Raw genomic sequence first — 9,487 nt, 5'->3', positions numbered from 1 at the left:
TACATACGTGTGTGTGACCACAGAGGCCAGAAGAGGGCGTCAGAGGGCCTGGATCCGAAATTACAGGAGGTTGTGAGCCGCCAGACGTGAACTTTGGGATCCCAGCTTGGTTGCTCTAAACCACGGACTCCTTTCTCCAGCTACTTTGTGTCCTCAGCAACCTGCTCACTGGATCAGGAGTGTTGTCCCTACGTCTGGATCTTGACCTAGGTTCGGAGGTTTCTGAGGCTCACTTGTGTTTATGGAAGCAGAGAAAGCCGCAGAGAGGGCATGCTCAGAGCCCCAGGCGCTCCAGAGCCTGTATCCAGAATGGAGAGGGAGCTCTGACTTTGCTGTCTTCTGACACAAGCACCCTGCTGCTTCTGGGGGTGGCTGGGAAAGGACACGTCAGGAACACGACTCTGATGCTGATTGCTAAGAATTGTCGCACAGGGAGAAGCAGAGTGATTCTTGCCATCTTTTAGACCCCCTGGAAGAAAAGGGTCTTGTTCGCAGCATGGAAGGTGCGCCCTGAGAAACTGACTGTGGCTTGTGCCCACCCCCCACCTCCGGTACTGCGGACCTTACTGCATGCAAGTGATAAGGTTATTGTTCCCAGTGCTGGATCTGGAGACAACTTAGCCCCTTTCAGAGGGGTGGGAGGCCCATCTCTCGCCCTCCCGCTTGCTGTGTGGATTGGTTTCGTCATTGTTATCTTGGGAAAAGAGAAAGCAGATGTTAACCATTACCCCTTGAGAATTCACCTTGCTAGGCTGTAAAATTCTGCATTATTAACATTCCAAAATTCTTCCATTCTCTGTGCACATCTTAGATGGGGGTGTGCTCGTGTGTGTGAATATTTGAGAATTCAAAACTGTGGAGAGGATAGAGGTGGCAGAAGTTTATTAAATTGGCCTAGGGCGGTTTTGAAATTTGAAAGTTTCTCACACTCCATGGCTCTGGGCCAACTCCCAGCTGGCTCTGCTGAGCAGCCCACACAGGGCTCAGTCACCAAGGTGCGGTCCCTCTGTCCTCACAGAGATGAAAGGCTAGCATTTGAGGGTGCTAAGGGAGGAGGCCTTAAGATTTGTCCAGCTCCAGCTAGGCTCCGGGTCACACTGAGAACAGTCGAGATAGCCTATGGGAGACACTCAGGTGACTTGGTGGTGAATGTGTGAAATCTTGAAGCACTGGTGACGTTTACGTATAAGTCCTCCCAGGGTGAGGTGAGAGCTCCCTCCAGAAGTCAGTGGTGGAACCTATCAGATCTGCCTGACCCACAGAGGAGTCGGAGGTTTACATTGTTGTTATTGCTGCTGCTGCGGTGGTGATGGCTGTTGCTGTTATATCGTCATTCCCATTTTTCTCTGTTTAATGGGAGAAAGGAGGAAGCAAAACCAAATATTTATGAAACTCTTGCAAACACAGACACGTGCTTTTGCCTCAGGATGACAGCAGGTTCTGGTGGCAATAGAGCCAAGCACTGATATTCAAAGCTTTGAAATCAGAAGACTTGGGCTAACTTCTGCCTCTGTGCCTTTTCAGCTGTATTACCTTAACAGTGCTAAGTAGCCTACCTGACCCTCAGTCTCCACCTCTGTGAAATGGGAACATCAGCAACACTTGTGCTATAGGGGCACTCTGAAGACAAATGAAGGGACATAAAACACAGTCTCTGGCATGTGGGAGATGCCCAAGAAATGCAAGTAGAATATGTTTTATATCTTTGAATTATTTGTTTATTTGTTTCACTTTATGTGTGTGCATGTATGTATGTGTACCACATGTGCCTATTGGGTCCCCTGGAGCTGGGATTATGGATGATTGTGAGCTACAAGACTGGGTGCTGGGAACTGAACCCTGATCCTATATTAGAACAACTCGGAGCCCCGCTGCAAACAAAATCCCTTTCCCAAAGGAGGCACTTCCTGCCCCAACTCCACGCCATAGTCCTCAGGCCCTGCCCCTAAGTTTCGATTTCAGAATTCCCAGCTATAAAAAAATTCACTAAGGCCTGGAGAGATGGCTCAGTGGTTAAGAGCACTGACTGCTCTTCCAGAGGTCCTGAGTTCAAATCCCAGCAACCACACAGTGGCTCACAACCATCTGTAAATGGGATCTGATGCCCTCTTCTGGTGTGTCTGAAGACAGCGACAGTGTACTCATATGCATAAAATAAATAAATCTTTTTTTAAAAACTCACTAAGAATATTTTAGGGAGAAAAGAAAGACAAAATAGAATCCAATTCCTGCAATTAACTAATAAACTAGAACTAATGGAACTTTACAGTGTGCTCCCCTTAAGGGAAAAGCTGGTCCAGTGCTAACCTCCCTCATTGTCTCCTCCCAGGGTAGCCTGTTGGTTCTCTATCCCGGTGAAGCCTAAGAAACCCCAAGTGAGCCCTGGTGTCTCCTGAGCCTCCAGGAGTAGAGAACAAAAGCCTCCTTGGCTTTGTGGTAAAGAAGTCAAGAGCTGGAGCACCTCTGTAACTCCGCCACTTGAGAGTCTGAGGCAGAATTAACCCAAGTTCAAAGTCAGCCTAGACGGTGAAACTATGTCAAACAAAAACCACTCAAGAAGAACCCATAGCCAGCGACAGAGAGGGGTAAAGACCAGCACAGGATCGGATAAAAGCCAACCTCCGATGACTAACCGACATAAATGGTCCTGAGCCACACACTCCCTGGCACTTAGGGCCAACATTGTTTGCAGAATCCCCAGCTCAGGGTGTGGGAGGCTGAGAACCCAGAGAGGGAGCTGTGTAGGCAGGTACTCCCCTGCCTGAGCAGACAGCCATCCATCACTTGGAGAGGCAGCAGTGGTAGGGATGGGAACTCTGTCATCCCCCTCCTGCATCTCGCCCCAGCAGGCTGGGGAGAGCCTAGGCAGTGGTGCAGAGAAACAGAAGTGGAGCTACCCCGCCCCCTTCTCAGGATTGACACTGAAGACACAAGTTTCTCCATTCCTTAACAGCCCCTGAAGTTGATAATAAGGACAGTTGCTTTAGATCCTTAAGTGATGTCAAAGGGGCCTCCTGGTAAGCAAGGAAGAAAATAGAGCTCTCTAGGGTCAGCACCCGTGCTGGGGCCCCTGGGAAGACTCTCTTCTATAACACCTAACCCTGTCTGCTGGGCGACTGTGGGGCAGTGTGGAGTCATTACCAAATAAGCTGGTGGCAGGCCTGAGAGCTGCTGGATCCCCTTCACATTGTGCAGGCTCTGAGTCCTCAGTGCACTGGGCAGGGCTAATGCTTTGGAACCCCCATCCTGGGGCTGCAGGCAGTGTGCTCTGAGCCCCTGAGGCCTAAGCTGAGTTGACAGGCTCCATTAGAGAGCAGCTCTGTCGTGGAAATTGTGATGTTAACCAAGGGCCATGTGGTGGATAGCAATTCCCACAGTTCCCTGTGCTGAGTAGCAGGCCAGACAGTTTTCCTTAGGGGTGACTGAGAAGATCAGGGGACATTCCTAGTTCCATTTCCCAGCTGGCCTCCCCTAGCTTGACCTGTAGGGGAAAACGTGGCCTGGGGACCCTCCCCTACCCAAGGACACCCATGTCCCCAGACACCCAACTCCACTCCTGAGGCCTAATGGTCCACACACCCTGGGATCAAAGCTTCAGGTGAGTCTCAAAATTAATCCTAAATGTAAACTCTTGAAGGACTTTGGGATTTAAAGTAGGGAAACCAGTGGGTGGGAGAGGCGACCTGAGTCCACAAGAGCTTGTGTACACAACATAAATAATAATGCAGATTTTTTTAATTAAAAAATAATAAAGTGGAAAAGTCTTTCCAGTAGGTTCTGAAGTAGCAAGAGTTCTGGAAAATTCCAACCATTGTAGCAAAAGCAAGCCTTTTCCCCTCTAGACCTGAACATCCCCACTTCCAGGGTTCAAGGACAAAGTCCAGGACCTGAATCACAATTCTGTTGTTGCCACCTAAGACAGCAGGTAGATCAAGCCAGGGCCAGGCTGAGTCCTACTTCTCTTAGAAGGGAAAAGTTACCTCCTGCCAGAGAACTGGACTGAAGAGGCAGCCAGGGGAACTATTTGGATCTTATCCAACCAGGAGGTGGATCTGGAACAGCAATGCCCTTGAAGTCAGAGACCGTAAGACTTTGAACCTAACAGAACAAGATCAATAAAATGAACTCATGAAGTCATGCACTCCAGGGACAGAACCAACTCCCTGGGTCCCACTCTCTCCCTCCTTAGGAGGATCACGGTTCCCACAACACCGAGTTCTCTGCATACACAGTCTGTTCCCGTTGTAGCTGGGCCCAGGACCCCAAGTCTCAGTGGCCTCAGAGATGCTCCAATCTCTGTCTATCCAAAGGTGTAGCTGTGGATTGGGCATTGTGGATCCTGTGAGGGGCATCGTTTTGGCTCAGAGGAAGGCCAGGATAATGTGAAATACAGAACACTCAAGTCTAAAAGCAATTGAGATGACTGGGAAGTGTCAACCATAGACAGGGACTAAATCTAACTGCAGTGGGTCAGCCCGCTGGAGTAGAGTCCCCTGTCTGTCAGCCTGGATCTAAGGCACCCTCCCTCCCTGTTCTTGCGTCTGTCACTTCCCAAGCTGGTCACCTAGGACAGCTCTCCAAGACGATGATCTTTCCTCTCCCTTCTATTGCCATCCTGCAAGCCAGGTCTTGGGTGCCAATGCCTCCTCCTACGAAGCCCTCCTCAGGGCCTCCAGCCAGACTGGCTAGTGCAGTCACCGCACCTGGGCTAATCCCGGGCGGAGACCGAGGCTGCCATCTAGCGGGCGCAGCGGGTGCGGTCGGGGACCCGAGTCCGGCCCAAAGCCCTAGGCTCCCGGGTCTGCGCCTGCTTGACTCATTTGGAAGGCAGGACTCAGGGCTCAAAATTCAGCTCGATCTGTGTGATCTCATCCAACAGCCCTCTCTGGATTAAGCCTCACTTCCTGGTAAACCAACTGGATACAACCGCTTCATTCGAGTGTCGGAAAATGCGGGACTCGGGGTCGTTGCCCCCTCCTTCTCCAGACCATTGTCCCACACTCTTATCCAAGCAAAGAGCCAATCTGGTCCCCCCAAACAAGGAAGATGGAAGGAGACGCTGTGGAAGCCCGGAAAGCAGAGATCCGCTCTGAACAGCAGGATCATTTTCTAGGAATTGTAAACCCAGAACTGTAAATAAAATGCTAATGATTTATTCCTGCTCAAACTCCGGGGGCTGCGTCGCAGCTTTTGAAGACAATCCCAAGCCTGGCTTTCCAGGAAGGCGGGCCTCCCTGCGGTGCCTCCTTAGGCTCTGCAAAGGCTTCCCCTACTTAGTCTTTTCCTTCTGGCTTGGTTCCATGAGGACTCTGGGAACCTTCACCGACCTCTCTGTAAGCCTTGGCTGCCCTACCTGTGCTAAGTCATTTCTTTAAATGGTGAGCTTTAAATCAGTGAATAAATGCTTGAAAGCCATTCGGGGAGCACAAATTCGCATCTGCGGCTGCCATTGGGCTGCCCAGTGTCTGGGTGTGCTAGATAAGCTGAGGGCCAGTGGGTAAAGAAAGAGGCCAGAAGACCGTAGTCCAGCTAGCCCGACTGACAGGAACAGCAAAGATGGCTTCATTTCCCCCTCCCCATTCAGCAAAAGGTATGCAGAGCAGGCAGATCCAGGCTCAGAGCCATCTGCAGAGGCGTGGGTGCTAAGGCTAGGGCATGCTCCACAGAGGCACACGGATGACTTTGCTTGTGTTAGCAAACTTCTCTTCCCCAGACTTCCTTTACTTGAGTTCATGGAAAATGGCAAGTCTCTGGTTAACACAGACCCTTCTTCTAACGTGCTTTTGAATGTAAGATCCAAGTGACAAAATGGTCAAGACCCCTGTCTCCTGATGGAGACATCTTGATAGAAGATGCAGTCCAGGCTGGCCTGGAACCCACTCATGATCCCCCTAAGTCTTGAAGTGCCATGATTATAAGCATGCACCCTCCATGTGGTGTGGAGGGTCACACGTGGTGATCCTCCATATTACCAAGGAAATACTTCATGGTCACTAGTAGATCCATACATCACACTATCGAGGAAATGTGTGTCCTAGAGAAGCCAATACAGAGAGCTTTACTCCTCTGTTCGTTGGAAAGCATATTGATCTGCATACAGACTAGATTCTGATCCCAGGGGATATCGTCAGATAGATGAAACAATTGTAGTCCATAGGGGACTCATAGCCTAGGCCAGGCCTCCTTGCAAATCACAGAGTCCTGTTACGTACCCATTCCTGTCCTCCGTCACAGAGATGTGGATCCTAGCTCAGGCATGTATTCCTCAAATAGGTGGGTGTCTTGAGGGATTTCATGAAAGAATCAGGTCTCTGAAGCTTAAAATAAAACAAAAAGTCAGGACCACGGGGTTTTCTTTTAAAAACAAACAAAACAAAACAAAACAAAACAAAACAAAACAAAACAAAAAAAACCCAAGTCTTTGAGACATCCAACACTCGCCCTGTAAGTTGTGCTGTCTCAAGAATCAAACCTCAGCTCCTGTGGCAGGATTCTAATAGTTCTTTTTAAAAACAAAGAATAATTTGTATGGGCTGGCGACATGGCTCAGCACGCAAAGCACTCGTCTCCCAAGTGTGAGCCTCTCCGTTTCTATCCCAGAAGCCCCACAAAGGCAAGCATCGCCGAGGACCTATACCTCCAGTGCTCCACTTGAAAGATAGGAGAGGGAGAGAGGAGACTCCGGGGGGGGGGGGGTGTGCACCAGCTACCCTGGTTCAAACAGCAAGGTAACAGAAGATCCTCCTCAGACCAGGTAGACAGTGAGGACTAATACCCAAGGGTGTACTCTGACTTCCACATATGCTATGCCATGAATGCACTAAACACACACACACAGTCTATGCAAAGGAAAAGAAGAATCTATAATAGCAAAGAAAATGAATCAAGTCCAGCTATCCAGAGCATGGATAATCTGTGCACTGCTGAGTCAAAGAGACAAACAGAAAAGCACACATAAACAGCGTGGTTCTATTTATATAAAGTTTAAACACAGCAAGCAAGCTATTTAGGTATAAAATTATGAAGACAAGTAAAGAAATGGTCATCACCAGAGCTGGAGACTCTGGTCATACAGGGATAGAGTCATCACCTAGCACTGGCAAAGCCCTGAATTCTGTCCCCCAAACCAACACAAAACAAAAAACAAACAGCAAAATGTCACATCGAGGATTAGCTCACAGCAGGACTTTTGTAAGGCAGAAATGCTCAAGTTTTTCATTTGTTTGAGACAGGGTCTCACTATGTAGCTCTAGCTGTCTAGACCTCAGTATGTAGACCAGGCTGGCCTCGAACTCAGAGAGCCACCCCTTCCTCTGAAGTGCAGGGAGTAAAGGCATGTGCCACCATGTTCCAAGTAATGCTCAATTAAGAAAAAAAGACTTATTCATTTGTATGTATTTGAATGTTTGCCTACATGCATGTGTGTATCCCATGTTTTGTTTTGAGACAAGGTGGCATGTAAGTGGGCCTCAAATTCCATGTACAGCCAAGGATTACCCTAGACTCCTCCTCCTCCTGAGTGCTAGAATTACAGGCATGAGCCACTCCTAGCTTATGGAATGCTGAGTACCAACACTGGTCTAAAGGATGGAAAATGTAGCTCATTAGGAGAGATCTACTTGTCTCTGCCTCTCAAGTGCTGGAATGAAGGGTATAAGCCACCATGCCCAGTCTTTGTTTATATATATATATATATATATATATATATATATATATATATATATATAATTTTCTCAAACCAAACCAAACTCTTTAGTCTGGGCATCCACACTCTGCTAATTCTCTAAATCACTTGTGTTGAACTGTTGTTGGCTGTGGCAATTTCTGATTCAGTTCAGCCTTAAACATACAGGGGAAGTAGAAAGATGATTTTGGATAGTCTTACTAACTCATTCATGATCTTATGATCTTACCCTCTGTCAGCCTCTGTTTCCCCTAGAATACTACTGCAAGGGAAAGTAGAGGAGATGATATTCCCAGGCCTTTAGCTATGTGAAAGGTGCCTTGTGTCTCTAGAGAGGTTTTCTCTGTTCTAAACACCTGTGCCCAGAGCCCAGCAAATCCTTCAGTGGCATCACATAGGTAGAGCAAGTGAGTATCCCCAAACAAACAACAACCCAGAAGCATTTCTGAAAAGGTCACAAAGACTGCTCCTGGGGAGGCGGCCACTCACCTCTTGCCTCCTCCCAGAACTCCTCACAGATCTTCCCTCCACACTGGCAAGAGCTGTCTCTGGGCCTCGTGTCCCTTGGGAGAAGCAAACACTGCTAAAATCCCATTGATTAATCGGGTCCCACCCTCGGATCAATGGCTGGCATTAGTCAAGCTTAGTGCAGTTTTATTAGTCTGGCTGCCCTCTTGCAGATGTTATAGATGAAGAAATAAAGTGGGGAGGAGAGAGAGAAAGGACAAAATCATTAGTCTGAAAGGAGTAAAAGAGCATCCCTCTGTTTTGTATTCTGACTCAGGGCCAGGCCATCTGCAACAGGAGCACACACAACAATCCATTTCAAAGCTATTTCCAGAAGTTCTGCCCAGCCTCCTGATTGCCCATGTCTCTGGATAGCTAAGATCCCAGGAGTGTTTGGTTCATAGCAACCACCAGCTCTGTCTCTGAAGCCATTTGACAAGGCTCCAAAACCACCTGAGGTCCCATTCATTCGTCCATTCATTTCTCACAAGGGCCAGACTTTCGCAGGATGTAGGAAAACCAGCCTAACCATCGGCCAGACAATCTGTCTTGAAAGTGTCATCTCTGCTCTGAAGGGACCAATCCTTCCGCAGGACTCCAAGAGGAGCCTGCCACATGGTGCCCACCTTGCCAAAGCTTTGGTTCAGCAAAGGAAACCCACGGGCCTGCTTCCCAAAGCACTCCAGAGAGGCGCTTTGAATTAAGACCAGAAATGCTTTTAGAAGACTGCAGTCTCTGGTCTTCTAACGATGACCTCTTCCTTAATTTTGTGATGGCTTCGTCTGCCTTTTTCGATCAGCTAGGTAGCTATAAAAAGCTAAGCACCTCCTACTAACCCCATTAAGATGAAAGCGGAGGATTTTATTATTCATTTTTAATAGGAAGAATCTGAAACCCCCCACCCCCAGAAGTGTAAAAGGTAGGGTTTTGATGTATCTGGTTATGGAGAGAGGTTGCAATAGTTCACCCTCCAAGAGCGGGAATGCTGGGAAAGGCTTGGGTGACCCATCTGTGCACAAAAGGAAAGTGGGTAACCTCTGCTATCAGGCCCCTCCAAGGCACCCAGCTCCACCGTAGGGGCTGACTTCAGGACCTGAGAAACCAGGAGTCACCCAAGTTCCCTAGAGCACCACCTCCCAGTAATTGTCCATTAAACACTGGCAACACACACACACACACACAGGTAACTAAACGGAATGACTCCCCCCAGGTCTGTGCTGCTCATAACGGTAATAAAGCCCTTGCCACAGACAGTGTCATTATCCAAACGCCATTAACATCAATATTCGTATCAAA

The 9,487-nt window shown here is 48.5% G+C and overlaps 1 long non-coding RNA gene across 1 annotated transcript; it reads right to left on the bottom strand.

The window, feature by feature from the left end:
* Nucleotides 1-1,086: 1,086 nt before the first annotated feature.
* On the bottom strand, nucleotides 1,087-8,242 carry LOC115030852. Its single transcript, XR_003836416.1, has 3 exons — nucleotides 8,174-8,242; nucleotides 6,213-6,317; nucleotides 1,087-1,346 (listed from the first exon to the last, which is right to left on the bottom strand). It is a non-coding gene; the product is annotated as an uncharacterized LOC115030852 (long non-coding RNA).
* Nucleotides 8,243-9,487: the final 1,245 nt, after the last annotated feature.

Source organism: Mus caroli, chromosome 4 (genome assembly GCF_900094665.2).
Source record: "Mus caroli chromosome 4, CAROLI_EIJ_v1.1, whole genome shotgun sequence".
NCBI classification, from domain to species: domain Eukaryota; kingdom Metazoa; phylum Chordata; class Mammalia; order Rodentia; family Muridae; genus Mus; species Mus caroli.
This window is presented reverse-complemented; position numbering and strand designations above follow the sequence as displayed.